A 27,242-nucleotide genomic window follows, 5' to 3' on the forward strand; every position below is an offset into this window, starting at 1 on the left:
TAGATCTGAAGTGGGTCTCCTCTATACAGCATATACATGGGTCTTGCTTTTGAATTCATTCAGCTAGTCTTTTTCTTTAGTTGGAGCATTTAATCCATTTACATTCAATGTAATTATGGATAAGTATGTATTTATTGTCATTTACTCAAATTTTTTTTTTTTTTTTGGATTGCTATGTTGGATCTTTTTTCTTCCCTTTCTCTTTTTGTTGTCTTTTCTTGTGATTTTCTGACCATGTTTAGTGTTGTTTTGCTTGGTTTTTCTTTTTTATGTGTGAGACCATTATAGTTATTTGACTAGTGGTTCCCTTATATTTTGATATATCCATCTATATGTGTATAGCATTTTTTCATCTTGCTAGTCTCCTTAATTTCAATGCATTCTCAATGTTCTGCATTTGTACTCTTCTCTTCTCATGCTTGCTAGTTTAGATATCAGATTTGTCAATAGATGATTTCCTACTTTTAAATTATTTTTGCCTTTACCAGTGAGCCTCTTCATTTTTAACATTCCTGTTTCTAATTGTGACTTTTCCTTTTCTGGTTAGAGAAGTTCCTTTAGTAGTTGATATAGAGCTGCTTTTGAGGTGCTGATTTCTCTTAGATTTTGCTGGTTTGTGAAGCTTTTGATCTCTCCATCAAATATGAATGAGAGCTTTAATGGGTAGAGTATTTTTGGTTCTAGCTTTCCCCTCTTCATCACTTCAAATGTATTTTGCCACTCCCTTCTGGCTTATAGAGTTTCTGCTGAGAAATCAGCTGTTATCCTTATGGGAATTCCCTTATATGTGATTTGTTGCTTCACTCTTTTGTCTCTTAATATTTTTTCTTTGAACTTAATTTTTGTTAGTTTAATTAGTATGTATCTTGCTGTATTTATTCTGGGGTTTATTCTGCATGGAATTCTCTGTGCCCAATTTTTTTTTTTATCATTTTCTTCCCCTTCCACTTTTCCCACAGTAAACATATGTTATCTAATAAAGAAATTAAAATAATAATTTGAGAGAAATCTTTTTGTTATTAATTGCTGAATCCACAAAACTTCTCTAAAACATTTGTAGACCTACCAAGGGGCCCTTTGGGATTCAAAGGTAATAATACTCCCTTTTCCTCTTGCATATCATTATTTGTGGGCATTTATTCAGTCTTGAACATATGCATTACAGTTACCCAAGTCATCTCATTGATAGAGACCTTGTCATGAATAGATGGAATATGGTCATGCATTTAATCCTGGGTGCACTATAACTCTATGGACTGCATTTAGTTCTCATTCAAATGACCAGGGCCAAATATTTGATTCAGAGAATGAAAACTGGGATTGTTTTTCGTTCATTCATGATCACTTGACCAAGTATTTTTTCCATCCTTCCTATGCCAAAATTGATGTAAAGATCTGAGGAATATGGAGATGAGAGTCAGATTTCAACCTACAGAGAAAAAACCCACAATCGAATTAGGAAGAAAGTAATATAAGTAGAGATGAAGAGAGTATAGTAATTGGTATAAAGGAGGTATAAAGAGGAGGATAGAGACCAGAGAAGAGGAGTACTCAGTTCTGCCTTTGGGGTAAGCTTCAGTGGCCCTGGTAGGGACTGCAGTCCCTGTATTGCATGTAACACCAGCCCTTTCAGAGTGCCTTCACTGAGGCTGACATTTTATTTCAGATGATACTCTCAATGTATGGCTCAATTAACATTGGTGTGGATAGCATATCTGCCTTCTCCTCTTCTGGAAGTATGCAAACTGACAACACATTCTTTACCCTCACTGGTTTGTGTCAGAGTTGGCATAGAGGTCAGTTTTTACCTGTTCCTCTTTCTTGCTCCTGACCCTCTGGACCTTTTGCAGACATAATTGTGTCCAGCTGTGTGTACTTTGCCCTTTCCCTGAATAGGACAAAGGGATACTTACCCTTACCCATTTTCAAAGGCTTTCCCTTTCCCTTTGGATTTGTGGTCCAACAAACCACATCTTCCTTGACTCAGCTCCCAAATTACGTTAATAGCCTATGGCATCCAAAGGGTGACCTATGCCCTGTCCTGGACACTCTGGTGCCTTTAAGTCACACCTGCAGCCATTTAAAATTGTGTCATCAAACTGTGGTCACTTCCTGGCACCAGCTGCTAAGCAGTATTCGAACCTTTCCTTCCTTACTGGACAGAACTATCATTTACAATTAAAAAAGTTATTTGTCCTCCATTCTTAAATATTAAAAATAAAATACTCCTAAACTCTCTTCTCCTTTCTTTATCTCTCTTATTCTTACCAGCAATCTCACACTTTCATAGTCTAATAAAAAGAGAATTCTTCAGATTCTTGGTTTTGAGCTTCATACCTCATAATCTCAATTGTCACTGCAAAGCTTTGTTTTCCTCACCTGTAAAATATATCACAGTTTAGGTTTGAGGGAAGAAGCAGAGAAATAATAATGTTAGGAGTAATAAACACTACAAATAAAGATCAGGGAACAGACAGTATTGGTAGTTAGTTTTAGATTTAGAAGTCAAGGAAGGACTCAGTGAGGATGTGATATTTGGTCAAGAGGTCAAAAAGAGATGAATCGAGCCATGAAATTATCTGGGGAAAAAGCATTCTTGGAACATAGGATAAGTGTGTGTGACTTCACTAAGGAGAGCTTGTTTGGGGTTCTCAAGGGATAGTAAACCAACAGGTATGACTCAAAGGCAGTGAGTGAGGTGAATGTCACATATGGGCTTGGGACCAAGAGAAAGATTTTTGACTGGGTTCTTAAAAGCCATTAGAGAATTTCTAGCAGAGGGTGGGGGTGACATGCTAACATTTTCATATTAAGAGGAACACTGAGCTCTGTGGAAATTAGTTTGATGGGAGACAGAAACAGAAGCTGGGAGACAAGGTTGACACTCTTACAGCCTACGAGATGAGTGATGACAGGGGCTTGGACTGGGTGTGTGTCCTGGCATTCTGGATAATTTGATCTAGGAGAGGGATGTGAGAGATAAGAATCATCAGAACTATCAGGCTTGTGTCCTAGGTGAATGGAGCTGCCATTTAATGAGATAGATAAAACTAAGAGAGGATTGGTTTCTTGGCTAGAAATTAAAATGCTGATTTAAAATATATTAAGTTTAATATGATTAACATACGCCCAAGTGGAGATCCAGAAGAGGAAGTTATATATACAAGTTCAGTTTAGAGATGGGGCTAGAGAAAGAATCCTGGAGTTATTAGGGTACATACCAAATGCTACGAAGTCATCTGATTAAGACTGAGCTCAGAACTTGGAGTTGGTGACCAAGATAGGTTTGAACTGAAGTGCTGGGCACCATGCAACAGGATTGTGTTTGAGAGAAAATGAGGTGTTTTGAAGCTAGTATAAATGACTAAGTTGAGGAGTTTTGAGATTAAATTGATGATGTCCCTTAATAAAATGGAAATTTGCTGTATTAAAAGTAGGTGGTATGGATATACAACTTAATATTATAATAGTAAGCAGAAAATCCTGGTGATATTTTTCAGCCATTCTGATCACAATTGAAAATATTATGCATATGATGAAAATGTACAAAGTAAAGATGCTGAAAGAAAATATTTCCCAAGTATCAGCAGGGATTTTTTAATTTTATGGAGGTGTCTGTCATTAAATCAGGTTCTGCTGCTTAATTCTCAAAAATCCAATACTGGAAGAAAAAAGTTAGATATAAGAAAAGATAGCTTTGTCGAGAAAACTGGCAATCCTGGGGAGAAGGTGGAATAATGTCCCAATGAACCAATTCCACAGTGCCTATCAGGGGGCAAGGGCTTTTAAAGGGGAGTTTCAGAAGTGTATAGGTGGAGGGAAGGGGCTACATGAAGAAAATTACAGTCAGCTCCTACAATCTTACAATGAGCAGTCTGATCAGCATCCTCTCGATTGTTTTATTTCATTTTATTTTTTTATTTTTATTTTTATTTTTTTGTCTTTTTGCCATTTTCTTGGGCTGCTCTCGTGGCATATGGAAGTTCCCAGGCTAGGGGCTGAATTGGAGCTGTAGCCGCTGACCTACCAGAGCCAGAGCAACACGGGATCCGAGCTGCGTCTGCAACTTATACCACAGCTGACGGCAATGCCGGATCCTTAACCCACTGAGCAAGGCCAGGAATCAAACCTGCAACCTAATGGTTCCTAGTCAGATTCGTTAACCACTGAAGCATGATGGGAACTCCTTGATTGTTTTATTTTAAGAAACAGTTAATCTTGAGTTCCAGAGTTTTTTCCCCCTACTTTTTTGAGGCTAGTTCTTGGAATTGCGCAAGATGGAGCAGTTCACGTCATGGCTACAGTCTGCTCATCATGATGATTAACAAACTTCTACCTGGTAAGGGTTTCATAACCTGTAAAACAGCTCAAAGCATGTGTTGCAGGATATTATATATAAGCCATTTAGGAGGAAATAAAAACCCTTTATTTTGTTTAATGGCTAAATCATTATTATTTTTGTTTTGTTTGACTATTTTCCTTTGTTTCTGCATTTCTCATTTCTCTTTTTAATTTTATTCTTTGACTAATTTTTCTATAGATAAGAGACAGGTGGAGGACACAGCAGGGCAAAGTCTGTCCTGGGAATTCTCCTATAGTCCTTCTTGGTTACAGAGGGATTATGGATGATGCAAAAATGTTTTTGTCTTCTTTATTTTGGTACAGATACCTTATCATGCATATACCCTGCTTTTGGTTTTTATTAAAATGAATTAACCCATCTCCCTTTTGATAACTAAAACATGCAGTTGAATTATATTGTTTAATATTTACAATCCTCTGTAAAAATATATTCGGGTTCTCAGATAAAAATCACTATTGTTTTCCTAACATTTTCTTTATATTGCTTAACTATTTAAGAACACTTCATATACTAAATATAATTTTCAGTCTATAATTTATCAGTATTTATAACTACTTATACCTGAGAAAACTTGTCCTCTCTTTGCTCACCCACAACTTTCCTATGTATTTTGTGCCTTAGATTAATATTGTGAAGTAAATCTTGCAATTGATAAAAAGATAATATTGTTTTATATTTTTGTTTAAAATAATCCATGAATATCTTCTCTTCTACTTTTATCTTTGAGTAAGTTTTCTCAGTTCTTTCAGAGAAGTTCCGTAAATTATAAAGTTCTATGTCTGAAAAAAGTCATTATTAACTTCTTTCATTTTAAGTTATGATTTGGTTGAATAGGTAGAAAATATTTTTCTCAGAGCTTGGAAGATGTTACTTTATTGTGTTCTTATATTTAACACTGTTTATGAGAAATCTGGTGTCAATCTTATTTCCATTTTCCTTGTAAATAATCATTCTTTTTCTTTTGGCATATTTTAAGAATTTTTTTTAGTATTAATATTATAAAATTTCATTTTATTGTATTTCAATGTAAGTTTTTGATTTGTTTTTGGTTATATGTATCCTGCTCAGTAGTCTGTACTCATTCAATGTGAGGATGTATGCATGTATGTATGTAACAGCTCTGGGATATTTCTTGTAATTTTTTTTTCAAATAATTATTCTTCCTCATTACTCAATGCATAAATTTTTTAGATGGATATTAGAAATTTTGTATATATATTTAAAATATTTAGGCTTTTAGTTCACACTTTTGTTTCTATTTTGTCTCTTTGTTCTGTGATCCATGAAAGTGTAGATGTTTTTTGATTTGCTGTTCAATACTATACTTGCCATTCAGTAATATGATAATCATTTAGACATGTTTATTTATACAAGTATAGATCATCATTACAGAGCATATTTATTTGTAGTTTTTTGTATTATCATTACTTGTATTTTATTATGAATTATTTCTTTTTAAATTTTTATGATAGTTGATTTACAGTGTTCCGTCAATTTCTTCTGAAATGAATTTTTTTCTTTTAATGACAATAATCCTACCCTTTATAGCTCCTAATTTAAAGATTTCTTTTTTTGTGTGTATTTGATCTATTACCTTATTATCCTGGGCATAATTTTTTCTTGTCTTGGGATTTCTTATTTCTCTTCATGTAAATAGGCTTTCTCAAATGTTTGGTGAGCCCTCTCTGATTCCGTACTCAGTTTCTGTGGTAGATTTCTCCTGAATATTTCCTAATCAATGGCAACTTTCCCTGATGCAGAAACCTTAGCTTCCATGAGGGCTTGTTACCTTCTTTCTTCTTTATGTGATGCCTCATCATAGCTTTGTGTTCATTGTGATTTCCATTGTTTCTTCAAATTTGAGTATTATCATTTTTATACCTACTTTATTAGTTAATTTCATATATCTTGATTATATTTTCTTTACTGATTTTTGTGATTTAACTCTTATCATCTTAAAACCTGGAAGAGCTGGGCATACCCTTAACAGAATGCAATTCTACCACTGGTGCAATCTCCAGTGATTTTTATCTGCTTCTGGTGTTCTCTTGGCCTTTCTCCTAATGCCAATGTGGCTGCCACAATTTTGGTATTCCATCTTGCCATGAGTACCTTAATTAGAGAAGGATGGAGTTGGAAGAAAAAGATTTCTCTTTTCAGAAATGTCTTCTTACATATCTCTTTATACTTCATAGGCCAGAAATGGTGACACATGCACTCCTCACTTAAAGAGAAACTGAGAAATAAACATTATTTGCCAAAAAAGAATGATATTGTAAGGATTGGCCCTGGTCAACCTTGCCTCATCTGTGGGTGTAGGCAGTTTCAATTCCAAAATAATATATTTTGTGTGTTTTTATTAAAAAGAAGAAGTGTTAGGATTCTGGATAAACAAAATATATTTGCCATATTGGACATTCTTATCTGGTTTCTTAAAATCCTAGATTTAGAAAATCCAGTGGCTGTTATGATTATTGTCTCTGCAACATTCTTCAAAAATAATAAAAATCTATTTATAAGACTTATTTTGAATCTGACAAATTGACTTTAAGTTTCTCATCTAATTAAAGCTTTATTTTACATAGTGTAAGACAATCTTTGCTTGGAGGATGCTGGACATAATGAGGACTTTATAAATGAAGAAACCCAGCTTTAGCCTCAAATCTGTCTTCCTTTCCAACCAGGAGGTAATATTTGTTCAAAATACCTTATATATGTTTAGGTCAGTCAGGATCTAACTCATATGCTTGGTGTATGGGTCTTTCAATGAGTATCTGTTGACTAAATGAAGTTAGGGCAGAACTACCTATGTGGATAGTGGAAGCTCTGTCTCAGGTCCAAACAATAATAACATTGCTTTCTAATTGGAGAGGCCACAAAGGAAAAGTGCTATCATTTTGACAAAACAAAAAGGAAATTTTTCTCTACAGTGACAACTAGAGGAAAACAAATGCAAAGCCTTTAAAAAATTGGAAGAAATTATTTTGTGCAAATAAAATATTTTAAACATTGATGGTCTTAATATTTTAACAAGCTATGTTAAGCTTCAAAAATGCATGAAGAAGTAAGTGGAGAATGGAATGAAGAGACTAGTCAAAGGAAATAACAGAAATAACTAAAATGAAAAATAGACTCACAATTATTAAATAAATGAAAAACAAAATGATGACAACATTAATTTTTAAACATCTAAATATGCAGTGCTGATAAGGTATGCTGAAACAGATACACTCACACATATTGATGATAGGGTTACATATTAGTGAAGCTTTTAAGAAATTATTTTGGAATTATGAATCAAAAGTTTTGATCAGGCTTATATATTTTGATCCTGATTACAATTTTTTTAATATCTCACTGATTACAATTTTTGAAATCCAGATCAAATTATATGCATGAAGGTAAAGATTATAAATGAGGGCTCTGTCAATTGAAATAACAGGTAACTTTTATATTTATGCAAACTTTTCAAAGACCTAGAAGCATTATTTTGATAACTAGTAGGTAAAAAATTCAGATATAAAATTATTTATAATTTATCACCACATTATGTAAAAGACAACTCTGAAAAACTCAACTCCAAATTTTACATGGCTTTTCTCTCCGAATTTCTTTTTGCTTACCTGTATTTTTCTGCTAGTTCCAACATTTCTACCTTACAGAGAGTTTCCTTTGACAGACTGAAAAATCCAAACAATTACAATAGCAACACAATGTCTGTGGTTCACCTTTATCAACACATTACAGGTTTTAAAATCCACATTGATTTGGTTCTTCTAATCCTCTGAGTATGAAAAAGAAAATACTACTTTCTTTATCTTGAGTTAAGGAACATGAATTTTAAGTATGTCAATCACATTGAGTGACTTCTCCAGGTCATTTAACTAGTATGTGGTAGGACCTCAAGGCTTGTTTCTTGGTTTCTAGGTCAACATTTTTCTCTCCACTCATCAAAGATGTTTCTTTAACTTATATGAAATGTGTATAACTTACTGCTTGGAGACTTCGTTGTAGATTATTTGTTTGATGGATTAACTGACTCTCCCTTCTGGGTTCCAAATAAACACTCTTTCTTTCTTTTTTTTTTTTTTTTGTTTGTTTTTTGGACTGCACATGTGGCATATGGAACTTCACAGGCCAGGGTCGAATCAGAGCTGTAGCTGCTGACCTATGCCACAGCTACAGCAACACAGGATCCAAGCCTCATCTGCAACTACACCACAACTCACAGCAACACCAGATTCTTAACCTACTGAGTGAGACCAGAGATGGAAGTTGTGTCCTCATGGATATTAGTCAGGTTTATTTTGGCTGAGCCAGGACAGGAACTCCCCAAGTAAACACTCTTGAATTATTCTAGGAATCTTCTCAGTAACATAGGTGGGGTGGAGTTTTTTGTGACTAAATAAGTATATATGGAGTCTATCTACAGGACTAGGTCTGTATATAAACACAGAGGAAAACTCTGGATTGGTGCCTATGCTGGAATATGCTGAGAAGCCATTTTGACATTCTGGAGAAAAGTAACCTACTGCAGGTCAGGAATACTTTCTGTTACTATGAACTAAACATCTGTGTGCTCCATTATCTCTTTAAAATTGGGGAAAATGTCTCTTCAGCTAGTATTCTGGGATGACATGAGAATCATATTTTTTAGGTAAAGTTTCCTCTTCAAAACAAAAACACCTGTGCATGCAATTAAATATGAACTTATAAAAGCAATGTTTCCACTTGGTCTTTATGGTCTAATGAGCACTGTATTAGCACATGTGCTCTGGGATCACTAGCTTTTGTGTAATATATCACTTCAAGAAAATCTAACTATAAAAAGTATTATTACATGGTCATAAAATTACAGAAACATGCTATGAAGAATCATGATTTGAAAAAGCTTTTGCCATATTTTCTAAAATAAGGGAAATATATAAGTATAAATAGCCACAAATAATTTTTAATTTCTTCATTACCCTTACTTGAAAATATTTTTTTAAAAAATTAAATGAGTTTGTTCACTCCTTTCAAGAAGACAAGCCCTTCTTTCACAGTAGGGCTAAGTGTCAACTCATGATCTAGCCCTACCAGACTGCATCTTAGTCCCCAAAACAATACACATTTCATTTGTCTAGGAACTTGCCCTTGTTCTCATCCATAATGCTCACCTTCTTTCCCACAAGGGGTCCTTTTGACTACCTTCCATGCTCCAGTACAAAGTTGATTCTTCCCTAGAGACTTCATGATCACCACTTGATCATATCTCATAGTATTTGATAAACAGCTCATTTAGGGCAATTATTTCAATGTATTATAGTTATCTGGACACACAACTGGTTTTCCCAACTGGTTTTCCTACACAACTGAAATTCTTTGGTGGTATGGCCTCTATTCAGGTGTCCTCATTACTAGGAACATTAATAAGAACTTAAAAAATCTTTTTTCAGCAAAACTGAGAACACCCAGTATCTCATATTCTGATAGGCTCCTCAAAGGGTTCTCTCTCATGCAGTATAAGATTATATGAAAGTGTTTCAAAATATGAATATGAATATGATCAGGCTTTTTCTGTATTCAAAGGATATTTGAAATGGAAATTGTTTCATATTACAAACTTCAATTTAAAAAGATTTCTTTATTCTTTAATAGCAAGTGGAGTGATACAAATTTTGTTTTCAAAAAGTATAAAGACAATGATAAAGAACATCAATAATGTATACAGTATACAGTAGCATAAATCTGTACATCTGAATGATTATGACTTAACAATGGTACTCAGCAATGACTGATATTGGAATCTCCTGGAGGTTGTATAAAATACTGATGCCTGAGTCCCATCCAATTGGTTGGAGGAGTGATGAGGGTTTAAAAGTTCCCCAGGTGACTTTAATGTGCAGATTACCAAGTTCTGCATTACAACAAAATGGCTCACAAATGTTATGTGTACCACACCTGGAAACAAAATGACCTTTGCTGATAAATTAGCTCTTAGCTTCTTGTCAATCGCTAAAGTTCTTCATGAGTCATGGAAGTGAAGCTTAGCAGTACATCATCTGCCTCTGAATAAAACCCCCTTATATAAAAAAAAAAACCCTTGTCTTACTCCCTGTGTATTGGGTCATTGGCATATCAGTGGACACAAAGCACAGAATTGGAGATACAACATGATAATCTTATGCTCATTATTACAGAAATATGAGAAATTTTAATGTACCCTTTTACATAATTTCCTTTGACATGGTAACATCTATACTCTTCATGGATGAACTGTAGATAATTATCTACAGACACAAAAATTAATACTTTCCTATATAGGGATTGGAAAAAAGTCTTTTGAGAAACAGTTTTCTCTTTGCCTGAAGCCAAATACCCAATAGATAATGCAATGAAAAGAAAGCAAAGACATATCCGGTGATTGTTTTAGCCAACAGCAAGTGATCTGTATTTTATTATGGTACTCAGCTGTTTTATCACACACACAAATAAATTATCATTAAACAACTTTGGGAACAAAGAATTTGAATCAGAACACTATGAACTGTTCCCACAAAGTCCAAATATGTGTTTTGCTTATACTGCAGCAAGCTGTGATTCCCACGTGAAAGGTATCAATCTATTTCCTCTTCTTGTCAATCACTTGTGTCATGCAGGGTCTTGCTATGTTGGGTCATGACCTTTATCCCGGATAGGAGCCAAAAGCCACCAGTAATTTGACTGGTGTAATTATTTAGACTGTTTCTAATAAGCCTAAAAATGTGATGTTAACATTTTTCACGTTTGTAGTCTTCTTGCCTTGAAGTTATCTTCAGCTTACCATTGTACACTTTTATTTAGTTATATTGGAAGAAAATATAATTTTCAATAACTAAACTTTCTAACTTTTCCTGATTGGAAATGATCTTGCCTACAAGACTATAAGATACTATTTCTTTTTTTAAAAAAACTTAAAAATAAATTTATTTTTTTATCATTTATATATATATATATATATTTCTATTGTACAGCATGGTGACCCAGTTACACATATATGTATACATTCTTTTTTTTCACATTAAGTGTTCCATCATAAGTGACTAGACAGAGTTCCCAGTGCTACACAGCAGGATTCCATTGCTAATCCATCCCGAATGCAACATTCTTTTTCTATTTACTCCAAGCTCCCAGTCCCTCCCACTCCCTCCCCTTACCCCTTGGCAACCACAAGTCTATTCTCCAAGTCCATGATTTTCTTTTCTTTGGAAAGTTTCCTTAGATTCTAATATACGACACAAAGACACTATTTCTTTAGATTTTTTTCCCATGATAGGACAAACTTTCAACAATAATCAAAATCCTTCAACATAAATTTCCGGAGAATTTACTATGTGCTAAGTGCTACGAAGTCAAAGAAAAATAAGACCAAATCTAAGTCTTCAAGTAGATAAAACTGACAAAAATTTAATTGATCCTTAATGTGATAAGTAAAGACATGGTTTAAATCCCAGCTCTATGGATTAGCGAGTATGTACGTTTTGGATGTATTATTTGTGTACAGACTGGGAAATTGAAGTGCACAATTCACACAGAAAGTGTGTGGCAGAAATGATATCTATACCTAGCAAATATGAACCTAGGGCTATTACTAACACTATGCAGTTTTAGTTCCGGAGTGTGAGTTGATTACTTGATTTAAACAGGGAAGAATGTCAAATGTCATTTATAAGAAGTGGGACCATGTGGAGATATATGTTATATATATTTGATAGGATGCAGTAGGGAAACATGGAAAGAATCCTATGGTCTTAATGTGAACTAATGAGTAATTATCATCTCCTTAGAGAACCCTACCTTCAACATTAATTTTTACATAGTAGAGATTCAGGAAGAATGAAGAACCTGGTGCTTCTGAGTTGATTCTTTAGTGGCAGGTCAACTTCATAAACATTCTTCAGGATCAGTTGAAGGTATAGGCCATAAACCATATGCTTGGCAGTCACCTGAGTAAATATCTTCAGTCAATCACCAGCAGCATAAACCAAATTAAGCATTATTAGAATATATTCTTTTCAGTTGAAGGATCTGAATTCAATTCCCAAAACATTTATTGAGTAGAAAAAAATAATACCAATCTGGGTGTGATGGTTAATTTTAAGTATCAACTTGAATGGGCCACAGGGTGCCCATATTAAATATTACTTCTGGGAGTGCTTGTAAGTGTGTTTCCTAATATAGTGAGCATTTGAATCAGTGGACTCATAAAAACAAATCACTCTCCCCAACATCCAACAGATTTGATATCATCTAATCTGTTGAGAGTCTGAATGGAACAAAAGGTACAGGAAGGAGAAATTTGCCCCCCATTTACCTGCCTCACTGCTTGAGTGGGACAACTCACCTCACCTCCTGCCTTTATACTGGAATTTACAGCACTGGCTACCTTGGCTATTGGGTTTTCAGACTCAGACTGAGTTATACCACCACCAACTTTTATAAAATTTTTTAAAAGAGAAAAATGACCATTTAAGAAATATATGTGTATATATGTGTCTTTGTGAGTCGTGGTTGTTCACTGCAGCACTATTTGCAATAGCCAAGACATGGAAACAACCTAAATGTCCATCAACAGAGGAGTGGATCAAGACGATGTGGTACATATACACAATGGAATATTACTCAGCCATTAAAAGGAACAAAATACCAGCATTTTTAGCAACATGGATGGGGACTTAGAAATTATCATACTAAGTGAAGTCAGCCATACAATGAGACACCAACATCAAATGCTTTCACTGACATAAGGAATTTGAAAAAAAGACAGACTAAACTTCTTTGCAGAACAGATGCTGACTCACAGACATTGCAAAACTTATGGTCTCCGGAGGAGACAGTTTGGGGGTGGGGGAATGTGCTTGGGTTATGGGATGGACATCTTGTGTTGGATTGTTATGATCATTTTATAACTACAGATGTGACAAATTCATTTGAGTAATAAAAAAAATTAAAAAATAAATAAAAAGCAATTCTTAAAAAAAAAAAAAACCAAAAAAAGAAATATATGTGTATATAGTTAAAGGATGAGTGTTTTCTTGGTTTTTAGCCTGGATCATCTACTTTCTAGCCATGTTATTTTGAGCATATAAATTACTTTTCTGTGACTCAGTTTTTCCTTCTCTAAAGTGGAGCTGCTGATGGTATCTATCTCATAGATATATCATGGAGATAAAATAGGAAGGAATGTCTTTTCCCTGAAAAACAATGAAAGCTCAATACATTGCACTTATTAATTATTATTGTGGTCAAATGGAAATGCCTTTTGAGGACATAAACACAGAAACAGAAAATATAACAGCTATGCATCTTCTCTCTGACAAAGAATAAGAAAAGGAGGCTAGAGATATGTGCAACCTGGTTCCAAAACTAAAAAAAAACAAAAACCAAAAAACAGGTTCATGCAGAAAACTGCCTGTCTCAAAATGTAGCCATTCTAGTCATCTTTGGTCTTTAACTTATGCCCTGCACCCCTGTGATTTATTTCCCCTTCATAAATCTCTCAACTATGATTTTTGCAGGTTGACAGTCAAAGTTTTTTAGTCCTAAAACAAAAATGCAAAATAGCAGAAGGTTGAGCCTGTTGTTCCCTGCAACTAACACAAGAACTTAAAAACACAGTTGGCTTAATATTTCAGTTCAACTTAAAGCAGGTACCTGAGGCAATTAAGTTTCCTTACCCCTTGAGTTTGAATATTTCAAATTTATCTGCAGAAGTGAGCGAGGTGACCTAATTGTACCTCTGCTTTTCACATGAATGTATCTTCTTGAGTGACAGGACGTTGCTTTTTAGGCAGGGGCCTTCCGTTTAATAATTCAGTAATTAGATGCACTGCTGTCAGCTGTGAAATCCTTAACAGCTTTTCAATGACAACATATTTGAGGCTTTTGTGGTCCTTCAAGGTCTCCCTCAGATATCTTTAACAGGAAGGACAGAGGTAGGTGAGAGCCTCACTCAGGTGTGTGCAAACCCAGGTGTGGAGGCGGCTGTGGGTTTATGGCCTACGCCTTCATTTCCTCTCTTTCAGATCACATTAGCTTGGAGAGGAGAGGCATGGCCTGTGAAAGTGGGAAAGAGTAAAAATAAAAGGCTTCATCATTTGTGCACTCTGATTCTGCCTGAGACTTTAGCCTAAGGGTCATTCAATGAGCATCACCTTGCTCATGATGCACTGGGACCTCACTACACCATTGTGGAAATTCTGCATGCACAAAGGTATGTGCTTTGTTTTGAGACTCAAAAAAAATGTTTTGCAAATAATTTATATATATATATATATATATATATATATATATTTTTTTTTTTTTTTTTTTTCTGGTAGAAACCACCAAGAGAAACAAAGAAAGGGGAAAGGTGCTAATAGCAGCATGCTAATTAGCAAATATACCCTGGCACTTTGCATTAGCCAATTTAGGCACATTATGTTTTATGTCTTTGTTCATTGGCCAGGACTTCTAGTAGCCTAATAATCTGCCCTAGGACCAGCTTTATCAAGAAAACACTGTGTTTTAGAAACTATAAAAGATCGTTTAGAGCAGTAACAAATCACTGCTTTTAATAAAATGCTTTTTTTTTCACTCAATAGTGAAAAAATAGTCTATAGAGAGGTAGTCTATAGAAAAGGAACATTTTTAATCTTTGAGAAAATAATAGTAGGGGTATGATAATGTAGATGAGACTGATGGTACAAAAGGAAGATAAAAAGCCTCAGTTTCTGCCATCTCTCTCTGTTGCTTCTCTGTCAACCTATCTGATCATTCCTGTATAGTCTCCTTCCTCTGTCTGGAAGCTCTCTCTCCTTAATGCTGATCCACCAAGATCAGTGGTTGGCCATTTGCTTTTCTCACTCTTTATATCCACCAATGTGTTCTGATCCATTGGTTTCCAAAATCAGGCATATATGAGAGTAATTATTCAATCATGGCACTTTCTAACCATGCAGATTGCTGGCCACACGGGATCTGCTGAGTGAGAATCCCTAGGGGCCGAGCCCAAGCATATATGCTTTGATAACTTTTCCAAGTGATGCTAAAGATCTGGGATTTAAGTTGTAACCCACTAATGTCACATAGGCTACCAAAGACATCATGAAAGTCACTTATATTTCATCCCTAACCTCTCACTTCAGCCTTGAGCATGGCTGTCTAACTGCCTGATGAACGTTTAGGTCTGGATGTCACTCAGACTCCTCACATGAAACACAACCAAAAGTGGTTTCTCCCCTTGCATTCACCGAGTAACTGTTGTATCCAGTCTTGGAAATAATGCTTAGGCTCCTGTTCCTCCTTCATTCTCTGTATTTAATCATCAAAGCTTAAAACACAACCTTTCACTCCATTTTTCTCTCCCAATCCTCTTGTAGGATCTCCTTAAACTTTGTATGGACTAGAGGAACAGGGGCAAAGTCCTAAGCTCCAAAGAGGAAGTGAGTTACCTGCTACCTCTTATTTTAGCTGCTTTGTCACGTATCTGGAATTTCTATCTCTTGACTCAACAGACTCTGAACCTAACAGCAGGGACATGGGATTTCTGTCCCTGAAAGGATTCAAATAACATCTAAACCTTAGATTTATGCTCTCATAATTACTCCAAGTTTCCTCAGCCCTTGGAGCCTCTCTCTTTCTGTTTATCAGGGATTTCCTTTAGGTTTTAATGGCTTACAGTGAACCTCTGTGATCAGACTCCCAAGCTTTGCTAGAGACATGTAGAAGAAAGTTTCTGAAATTTAGAAATCTTTCTCTTGCTTGACAAAGCTAGGCTTTTAAGACCATGGACTTAAAAAAAGTTGCTGTGAAATTCAAGCTGAGCAATGACTTCTTTGTCCTAGATGGCATTTGCTGTCCCCTTGAAACAATTAATGCCATTGATCCAATGGGTGAGAAACCTCAGGGCAAAGTGATTGACAGGGAAGGAAAAATACATTGTTTTCAATATCGCCCGCCCCTGAGCCCCCACTTTCTGCCCCTGCCAGACCTTTGCACCTTTGAAAAGCACATTTGTTCTCAGAAAAGTGTTCCCCACCCCTCCTCCCAGGAAGAAGGGTGTTAGTTTTCTGTGTGGAGCTGTCCCAGTGAGGGAAAGCTCGCCCACCCTCTGAGACTGTGTTGAGTCCCACCTAGGTTAAGTCTTTTCTTCAATGGCGCAGGACAGAAATAAACTCCCTGAAATGAAGAGTGGTTCCCTTTCACCCAGAGGGGGCAGAAGTGGTGTGACAGAAAACACTCCTACTGCCTGTGTTCAAGGAATATTTAAAACCCATTTGTATTTGTTCATTTTGTGCTTACCCTTAAGAATACCATTCCATATACCTATTCCTGTTTGCTATGACTAGAAAAAGGGAAATGAAAATTGAGAATAGGGTACAGGAGAAGCAGAGAAATAGATCGGTGAGGTGAAGTCTGGGATTTTTCTTTGTTTTGTTTTGTTTTATTTTGTTTTCTCAAGTAAGAGTTAGGAAAAATAAGGACAAGGAAGGAACACTTGGATTTTAATAGTGCTGTCTGTTGAGAAGGGAGCTGACACATATCATTCAGGGCTAATGCAAAGTGCTTTGTCATAAAACTATCAGAGGTAGAATTAAATCCATATAATTTTGTATTCTGAATTGGTTAAACACTCAAGCTACTTCTTGATTCTGAGACTATAATCTCAAATACACACACATGCACACACACAAGTTGGGAAGAATACATCTCAAAGTATGCTGTTCATATTAGTTTCAACAGGGCAAACAAAATTTATACATTTTGTTGAAAATAAGTGAAGTTAAATCCTACAAATATGTCAAGCAATTAATGATGATAAAATGTATTATTTGTTGTAGTTATATTTGTTCAAAAAATTTGTATAACAGATAGCATATGCTATCATAGACTGTCTAGATACTTTTAGTTATATCTCTACTCATTCAAAGATCTATAAAGTCATGTCTAAGAGGCAAAATTTAACAATACAAATTAAACTTCATTTTTTATTCACAGGAGATCCTCATATAAATGGAAACACTTGAAAATGCTCTTTAAAGTCCCCTTTCCTCAACTATTCATGTGCTTTAGACTCCAGATTTACTTCAGCACCCTTTGTACCAGAATTTTCTCCCTTCCTTCTTCACTTTTCCCCATCCAACATAACTCCCCTTTCTCTGTATTTTTTTTTTCTCCTCCTGCAGAGTCATAAATTCATGGCTTACTGTCCAAAGTGATTTCCTCACCTTTCCCCAGTGCTTTTGGCTCTTTGACTTCTTAGGTCTCTAGATTCAAAGAGCAGAACCCTGCCAATAATGTCCCTTCTGTATGTCCTCAATCTTTCTGCAGATCCCTAGCAGATACTACAGGGCCTGGGACACAATAGACCTTTGACAAGGAAGCCAAGAAAGAAGAGAGAAAAATGAAAACTTAAGCAAGTGATAGGAAGGCCGGGTTAGTTTATTAACTTTTTCAAACACCTCTACATGGAAATTTTACAAAAGCAATTTTAAACCTGACAAATGTCTGCTTTGGGAATTATTATCTATAATAACATGACATTAACACAGAGAGAAGTATTTCTAAGTCCTTCATGTAGTTAAATGGATGGTTAAACACAGTTGATTTAAAAAGAACAGGGAATATGGCAGAGGGTGAATTCAATGCCAGGAATTTTTACTTTATCTGGAATCTTTGTCAATTAGTTGAACCAAAATCCTACCTTCAGGAGCTATGTAGAGGCTCATTGTTAGCCCCACAAAAGGGGCAGAAATGATAGTGGTGAAGGTATTTGTCTTAGTTTTATCTTCTATACATTCACAGATCTGTGTAATCTGTCTCAGCACTGGGCCATTTGTAAGAGGCTACATTTAACAACAAAAATTTATAAAAAAATAAACTCATTTTATTTACAGGGGATCCATGCATGCAACACTTGGAAAGACAGTTTAAAATCCCCTTTCCCTATGGTGGACACTTTGGCTTTGGCCATGAATTGGAAGTTGGCACAGACTCGGATAGGTGAAGTGGTGAGTCATGAAAACTGGATTCAAGTACAAGAGAACACATGGCTCAATTAATAAAGAGAATTCATGGACATAGGAAAATAAGGAGCAAACTCTCAGGCCCCATCTGAGATAGTCAGAAAGTTGATTCCCAGGGGTCAGCCCTATCTCCCCAGTCCCAGTTCACTTTTTTTTCAGGTAGAAATATATGTGACATGTAGTTTTGTTTTCACCAGTCACTATTACTAATGTAACCAATCTTTAAATGTTCACATAGCTTTTACATTATTTTCTCTTCATTCTCACAATTTCTTAGAGTAAGAGTGTTGAAGGGTAGTATAATCACACAAATCAAGTTTAAGATTATGTACACTGCTGAGTTCAGGTTTGAGTTTCTTAATATGTATAGGTGGCAGTGAAATCTGTATGTGTCATGTAGAAAATCTTTCAACAGATTAATTTGTTTTGTCATAAGCTTTTATTGGATACCTGTATACATTTTGTGTGGTGTGTGTGTGTCTGTGTGTGTGTTTATGCCACCTCAGCAGCCTCCTCTTATACTTGCCATTTCCTGTCATCACTGACTTTGCATAATGTGGACATGTGACAAGAATACACATACCCTAACTACTGTCAAGGTGACATAAGCCCCCAAAGGTGTGCATGTAAATTATGAGCCTTTTCTGGTATGACCTTATTTTTAAATTCTGAGACCCCAGGGCCTGTCCTCTTGTAATGCTAATTGAAAAGCTGCCATCTAGCAGAAAGCAAGGGAATGGAATGGAACCCAGGAGTCTAAGCAGTACCAGGGGTAAATCTAAGTCTATGTGTTCACAAGCTGAATTCTGAAGCACCTTGGCACTAGGGAAGCAGGCTTCAGAGCTATGGAATCATTCTGCTCTTGATCAAGTAACTCAGACTTGTTATCCTTGCTTTGCTTCATTCCTTCTGATGACTCCCAAATAGTGTGTTCCCCAGGAGTATATAAGAGGCTTCATATTAAGAAGCATAAATATACTTAAAGAACAAACAAAAGCTACTAGAATCTCAGAAGCCAAACCTATTCATTTTTAATTAAAAAAAGTAAGCAACATAAAAAAATATACAAATAAGCAAAATTAGTATTCAGAATGCAATAAACTAAAAAAAAATTGCTTTCTTAACAAAAAAGAATAAAAATTCCAACCGTAGTTAAATATTAAGTGGAGGAAAAAATTCTAACAATTCCTATTAGATAGAAATATGACTGCAATACCCAATATTTGTCAATTGTTCAGTATCTTTGTAACTTCTACTCAAAATATTAAGCAGAAATAATGTTTATTAGGTAGAAACAAAGAAAATATATTTGAAAATAATTTGATAATATTTTCAAATAAATAAACTCCTTATTTTATTTACAGGGGATCTATGCATGAAATACTTGGAAAGATAGTTTTCTAGGAAAATCACTGAAATATTGAGAACTAGTGGCATTCTGTAAAATGACAGGACAGCTGATAATTTTGGACAAATCAATAGTTTTCCTATAAGTTACCAATAAGAATCCAGAACTTATTAAAAAGAATAAGATTCCCACAGCAGCCCAAAACACACTAAGTTCTAGAACTAGCATAAGTGGAAATATATATACAGTTATGTTTAAACCATGGAAACTTACAGAAGGAGGTGAAATAAATATTGAATAAATTTTATAAAAATATATAAATAAATATGAATACATTAATATTTCTTTTTCCCTTTGTTCCTGGAAGGTGTATAATGACTGGGAAAGACACCAATTCAGTGCAGTTTCCAATGAAATGCTCTAAAACTTGTAAAATCATTCTAAAGTTAACCTGGAAGAATAAATAGATGAGAATAATAAGACATATTTGAAAATGTACATTAGTAGAGGCATAGTTACATTAAAATTATATTAAAACATAAAGATACAATAATTAAAATAGGAAGGTATTTGGGAATATACTTATGGGACTATTAAAGAAAGCTGTTTATGTTTATAAAGTAAATGCCTTTTGGGGTGTGTGTGTCTATGTGTGTTATAACCAACAATATGATAATGAAAACATTTTAAAGACATGGAAGTGACCAATTATTCAATAAATCATCATGTGAAAATTGGCTTTTTCAGTAGTAAGTTAAATACTTGTAGTACAACCATGCATAAAATAATTTTTGCATTAAACCCAGGACAATTATAAACAATTATGTTACTCAATCTCAGGTGGAGAAGAAATTGCTAAGGTATGAGAGTAATGGGAAAAGTATAGATAGTTATCAATATAAAAATGTGCACACTTCATGTAACCCTAAGAAAAAGATAAAAATAAAAAATGAAAACATTTAAAACAAATTAAAAAGACAATGAATTATTATCATTTTTGCCTAAAGACTTACTAAAAAATAATGAATGAGATGTTCAAAATTCCTATTGAATATCCAAATTATTTTAACAGAGAATTTGCACATAAAGGGCCATAAATCTTCAAAAAGCAAATACTGAATAAATATTATTTTCAACCTAACAGTAAATTAAAAAGTTAAAGGAGCAGTGCAATTTTTTGGGTTGCCTAGTAAATAAAGACATTCAATTAAATTTAGCCAGATTTGGTTATCATGAATTGCTTCATTCTCAATAGGTGAAAGTGTAAATTATCAAAAATATCTTGAAAGCAATTTGTTAAACTATTGTGGAGAGTCAAGAATATATATTCACTTTGGAAAAGCATTTGGCAAGATCCAACAGCCTTTTATGATAAAAATACACAATAAATGGGAACAGAATGAAACTTCACCCTGATAAAGGACATCTATGCCCAGCCTAAGTAACATGATACTTAATGGTGAAAGATCAAATGTCTTCCCCTGATCAGAAACAAAAGCATATCCACTCTCACTTTTTATATTCAATATTTTGCTGGAGATTCTATCCAGGGCATCAGCTATGGGAAAAAAAAAAATGATAAAAAGTCACTAGGAATAGAAAGAAAGAAGTAAAACTATCTATATTAGCTGACAATATGATCTTATATATAGGAAATTTTAAGCATCTCCACAAAAACTGTTAGAGTTAATAAGTTCAGAAAGGTGGCATGACATATATTAATAAACAAAAATCATGTGTTTTGCAACTGCAATAAATACCCTGAAAATGAAATTAAAATTTGGCAATTTGTACAGAGTACGTTTATTAGGAAATAATTACCAAGGTTCTCATGAAAGACATGGATAAATGTTATATGCATGTATAACATTTAAAAATATATTATTACAACATATACAAAAATACGTTATACACATATGTTCACACACACCTGGTTTTTCATTGTGTTAAATGAGAAATTCATGCTGAGGTCAAGTATAGCCACTCTAACATGTCTAGAAAGTTTGCATATGATTTTGGAAGTTTAGTACCTAGATTAGTCTGTCTAATATTTGCATTAAGACCTAATTTGTCTTAGGAATTTGGAGAATACATTATATTCCTTTCCCCAGATATTTGACAGGACAACGCTTTTTTTTTTTTTTTTTTTTTGGTCTTTTTGCCATTTCTTGGGCCGCTCCTATGGCATATGGAGGTTCTCAGGCAAGGGGTCAAATCTGGCCATGGCTGCTGGCCTACACCAGAGCCACAGCAATGCGGGATCTGAGCCATGTCTGCAACCTACACCACAGCTCATGGCAACGCTGGATCCTTAACCCACCGAGCAAGGCCAAGGATTGAACCTGCAACCTCATGGTTCCTAGTAGAATTCGTTAACCACTGAGCCACAATGGGAACTCCAAGACAACGTTTTAAAGCATGTATATCTGTTAGAAGTCTCTGTGTGTGTAAAAGTTCCAGATTTAAGGACAATGTGGAAATAGAGTTATGGAGTGTTCATTCTATATTCTTGTCCTACAGGAGAATTCTTCCTTGGAGTGGTTGGTACACTGTGGTAGAGAAAACTTTTTTAAAAAAGAATCAGCTCATGTCCTGCCACTCCTCTGCTCGGAAACATAAAATGGCTTCTCATTGCACTGCAAATAAAACTGAAACTGCTACTCTAAAGCCATGCAGGACCTGACCCAGCTTCTACTGCAGATTGTTTCTTTTCTAAAAGGCTTAGTATGTTCAGCCCCATTGGCCTTCTCCAAGTTGCTATTACTTACTAAGCTCATTCTTTCTTTGAGTTTGTTCTTCCTACACCTGGAAAACCATGAGAGGGTTCCGCATGGTTCTCTCATGTCATTGAGATCTTTGCTTAGACCTGTCTGTCCTCCCTGCTATACCTGAAATAACCCTTACTTCTGCTCACTTGCTATCTCCTTGACCTACTTTCCTATTATCAAAGATTATATTATTTAAGTGCTTACATGATTTTTTTTTTGCTTACTCATTTTCTCTCTCCTCCATGAGAATATCGCCTCTTTGAGAACATGGATGTTTTCTATTTTGTCTATCTCTCAGATCTAGAGGAGAGCATGGTACATAATTGTTATTCAATAAGTATTTGAATAATGGATTAAACTGTGATTCTGTTTGGTCTGTTCATCACCTATGAACAAAGAATTCAAAAGGCTAACCATTCCTTTTTGACTTGGTAAACTGTATTTTTAATGAATGACATGAAAACCTAAGATCAGTGAGGCCTAAAATTAGAAAATATCTCATGACAAATGACTTGGTATTGACTTTTGGGTTAAGAAAATCCCAAAGAAAATATTCTGATAGAGAAATGAGAAGTTTCATAAAATGAGTAGAGTTCTCCTTACTGTATATGAAATCAGGTCCATTTTGGAATTCCAGGTGTGGTGCAGCAGAAACCAATTCTACTAGGAACCATGAGGTTGTGGGTTCAATCCCTGGCCTTGCTCAGTGGGTTAAGGATCCAGCATTGTAGGCCTCTGGTGTAGGCCACAGCAACAGCTCCGATTAGGCCCCCAGCCTGGGAACCTCCATGTGCCATGGGTGTGGCCCTAAAAAGACAAAAAGCCAAAAAAAAAGAAAAGAAAAAGAAATCAGGTCCATTTCATTATTCCTTTTATCCCAGTGAAATGTAGAAAGCAAAAACATAAAATAAAATAATAAATTCTACAAAAATACACTCAAAGAATGTTTTATTAGATTATGTATGTGTGTATAAATGTATATTCACTTACATAGGTATACAAATATGTACATCCATATATATGATATATTTTATTATATTTATTTACTTATTTTCTGAACACAGTTGAAGACATTTCCTCACGCTGGAGTAAATGCATGTGATCCAAACTTGGACTCTGCCATTTCCTCACTGCATGAACATATTTTTTAGCTTCATTGAGACTGAATTTTTTTTAATTTAAAATAAAATAAGCCTAATTCACAGGAACAGTGTAAAGACTGAATGCAATAGTAAATGCTCAGCGCCTGGCAGACTGCCTTGGACAATGGAAACCTTCAATCAATAATAGTTCCTTGTATTCCCTGCAGAACTTTCTGGGCTTAGGTTCCTCTCTATGTAAATCCTCTTAGTTTTATAAAATACACAGCCATTGTACGTGAATCTTCCAGAGTCATGTTCTTATATATTTCCATAAGGACTACAAATTTACCTGAGATGTGACAGATATATAAGTTTGGAAAGTTAGCCCCTCCAAACAATAAATAAATAAATAAAAGGAAATGGAATAAATATAGACATTCTCATACATCTATTTGCAATTGAAATGTTTTATTAAATTTAATAACAAAATTTAAAAACAATATCAAGTAGGAATTTGTGTGCTTCTCAGGTAAGTAACTGGATAAGCATGTGTTACAATATATTGAATTTTGTCCATACGGAAATGCCTTTAGGATGCTGTATTAATGTAAAACCTGAAGGTGGACAGAGAAGGGCAGAAAGGCTCTGACAGATAGGTCATGAATTGTGGCCTGCTAACCAGGATCCAGATGCTAGCCAGGAGAGAACTTTAGTCCATAGTCTACAGAGAAAAAAAAAAAATCAGGAAATTCCTTCAATTTAATATTTATCCTATCATAATGTTTCATTCTGATTCACTTACTAAAAGCCTCGAATAAGTTTAGCCTAATACTCTCAATCGTATAGATGAAATTAAAATGATCTGTCAATTCCGCCATCTAGAAACAAGTGGGATGGATGAATTCTCAACCCTTTCCTGGATATAAAGCATTTCCGCAAAGGAGAGACAAGACAGTGATTCAGCCCTGGCTTCAGTTTGCTGGTGTATCTAGAATTCAAGTTCTAAGGCTCTTCTGCAACACCTTTAAAACAATGTCATGAATGGAAATGCAGCCCAAACTTTACCTTCAATAACAATCTTCTGCAAAGGACCTACTAGGATGAGAAAATAACTTTCTATGAAGAGAATGACACTTCACAGTTCCATAAAATATGTTTCTTGTAATTCCAAGCAGTTTTTGTAAATCATATGTTTCTCAGATTTCTCTATGAATCTTAACATCTGTGTATCTCTTCACTCTACTTTTTCTCTCACTATCTCAGGGTGGGTGGGGAGGGGAAGTGTGGAGAGAGCATTTAGAAAGTTACTCAAATGCACTTTAAAAAATTACTAACTGAACAGACGATCCATCCCTGCTCTTTGAGTGGTTTTCAGGTAACTGTCTCCCAAACCCTAAGATGAATCTTCTCCCAGGAAGGGGACTCTTCAATTTCTAAAGAAATTCTTGCTTAACGGATTGATATGCTTGAATTCTCTGGAGTGTCTTTGAAGCATGCCTTCTCCCTTCTAGGAGCTGAGATACCCTAAATGTGATTTTATTATGGCCTAAATTGTGCTATTTCACTCCATATCAGCTGCTGAGACCCTAAATCTCTCTCCTTCTTTTTTGTCCTCTTGTGTTTGTCTTAGGATATACTTATTTATTTTGATAATTATCTGGAGTTTTAGGTTAAGGAAATTTTTTTTTTTTTTTTTTTTTGCCTTTCCTAGGGCCGCTCCTGCGGCATATGGAGGTTCCCAGGCTAGGGGTCCAATCGGAGTTGTAGCCACCCGCCTACGCCAGAGCCACAGCAAGGCGGGATCAGAGCTGTGTCTGCAACCTACACCACAGCTCACGGCAATGCCAGATCCTTAACCCACTGAGCAAGGCCAGGGATTGAACCCACAACCTCATGGTTCCTAGTCGGATTCGTTAAGCACTGTGCCACGACAGGGACTCCGGAAATCTTTATATATTTAATAGGTATCTTTATAGGCCCTTCACAAGTAACCTGACACGTTGGAAAACAAAATACTTAAAAATAGTATTCAACATGTTTTATAATCTCTATGAAGCCAAACCTCTAGAAATCACATTGGAACCATTATTTCAATATCAAAATATGATAAGAACTACTTTTGAGTTCCTGCTTACATGAAAATATGTCCATAGGTACACATTTGAAAAATGAGTTAGCATTTTGTAAATACAGTGTTAATATTAGTGTACACTCTCTGAAACCCCTTTCCTTGTCACTTATGTAGCAGCATCATTGTACCAAATAGATTTCCATTTATTCACCAAACTACTGAAATGTTCTAGTTTATAATAAATTGCATATAATCATTGCTATGTGTTAAAATAAAACAAACAACTCTACTATGCTGTATTAGAAAATTATCTTAGAAACTCTATAATATATATCTTGCACAGGCTATTTCTAAATTGGAGGATATGTTTAACACATTTATTTTTTTTTTCTGGGAGAGATGCAGGAGGAGCAAATAAAAAAATTTCCTTTTCTTTTGCTCTTCCTTCAAACTGAGAAGCAAAACTGTTGAGAAGAGAAATAATTTCTTTTAAAAGTTTTAATATAGAGATCTATAAACAGTGTGGTTATCTTTTCAAGTTGACAGTCCCTTTGATGGTGGGTCCTGGACTCAATAATAAAGCTATTGCAGCTTTTATATTAATATTTTTGAAAAATCTGTCTAAAGAAGAAATCAAGGGAATCACTACAATGTGAAAGTTACCCAAAAATATCATGTCCACATATCTCCAAATGTATTGATATTCTTGGGACTGATAATAATAAAAAAAGCATTACATATTTAGTTCCAGAAATTCTCCATTTCCATTATTGCTGGAAAAGCCTTCTAAAAAGCACTCGAAGTTGATGATGTATGTTGTTTACTCTCTTGAAAAAACATCCTCTCCAGATAGGGGGAAAGGTTAGAAATGATTTGTACTGCACTGATCAATTTATCCGAGTTGTCTTTCGGCAGATTGTATTAATGGAACTTCATTTTCTTTTATTCAGTTGACGGCCAATTTTTTGTTGTCTCCTAAAAAGATCAATGAACATGTCTCGCCATCTTTTCACAAAACAAGATGATTTTCCTCTTAAACTTTAAAAAAGACTTTATTATTTTGCTGAAATAGATTTTTGCCCCCCTTTCTTGCTCTCAACCCCCTGCAGTGAGTTTTTTAATGCCTGCCTATTCTTTTATATCTCTTTGTAGTTTCAACTTCAATACCTTGAATTTCACTTTTTTTTTTTCATCATTCTGGGTGCCACCGATATGTTCAGGGACAGCAGTTTCTCCAGTCTTTGAGCTGCACTGGAAACACAGGCTGATGGTATTCACCATTGCAGTATAAAAACACAGTCAAAACAAATATTCACAAAAACAACAACACATTTGAATTGGGATATTACACAGCACATCTTTCATATTCCTTAAAAACGAAAGCTTGCTGCCTTTACCACAGCCAGGTGGGAATATCAGAGTCTCTTTCCTTCGGTGCAAGGAGGGTACGAGGACTAGTGACCCTCATTTACCATTCCTTGACATTTAGATTATGTTTCTGTGAAAGTGAATGTATCTTTCTGGCTGATGGAAACATTCTTTTTCCTTGTTTTGTTTTGCAGTGGAAAATATAAAAATGTATA

General features: G+C 35.0%; 1 long non-coding RNA gene across 1 annotated transcript in view; it reads left to right on the forward strand.

The window, feature by feature from the left end:
- The window catches only part of LOC106504490 (uncharacterized), a 754,869-nt gene that overhangs the window by 709,384 nt on the left and 18,243 nt on the right, over positions 1-27,242 (forward strand). Inside the window, exon 15 of the long non-coding RNA XR_014810930.1 lies at positions 14,410-14,597. This is a non-coding gene — a long non-coding RNA (uncharacterized LOC106504490). The remainder of the gene's footprint in view (positions 1-14,409; positions 14,598-27,242) is intronic.

Source organism: Sus scrofa, chromosome 7 (genome assembly GCF_054392235.1).
Source record: "Sus scrofa isolate SSC_HxYL_T2T_F1_AM1 chromosome 7, Sscrofa_HxYL_maternal_Yorkshire_Landrace_v2.0, whole genome shotgun sequence".
In the NCBI taxonomy this organism is placed as follows: Eukaryota; Metazoa; Chordata; class Mammalia; order Artiodactyla; family Suidae; genus Sus; species Sus scrofa.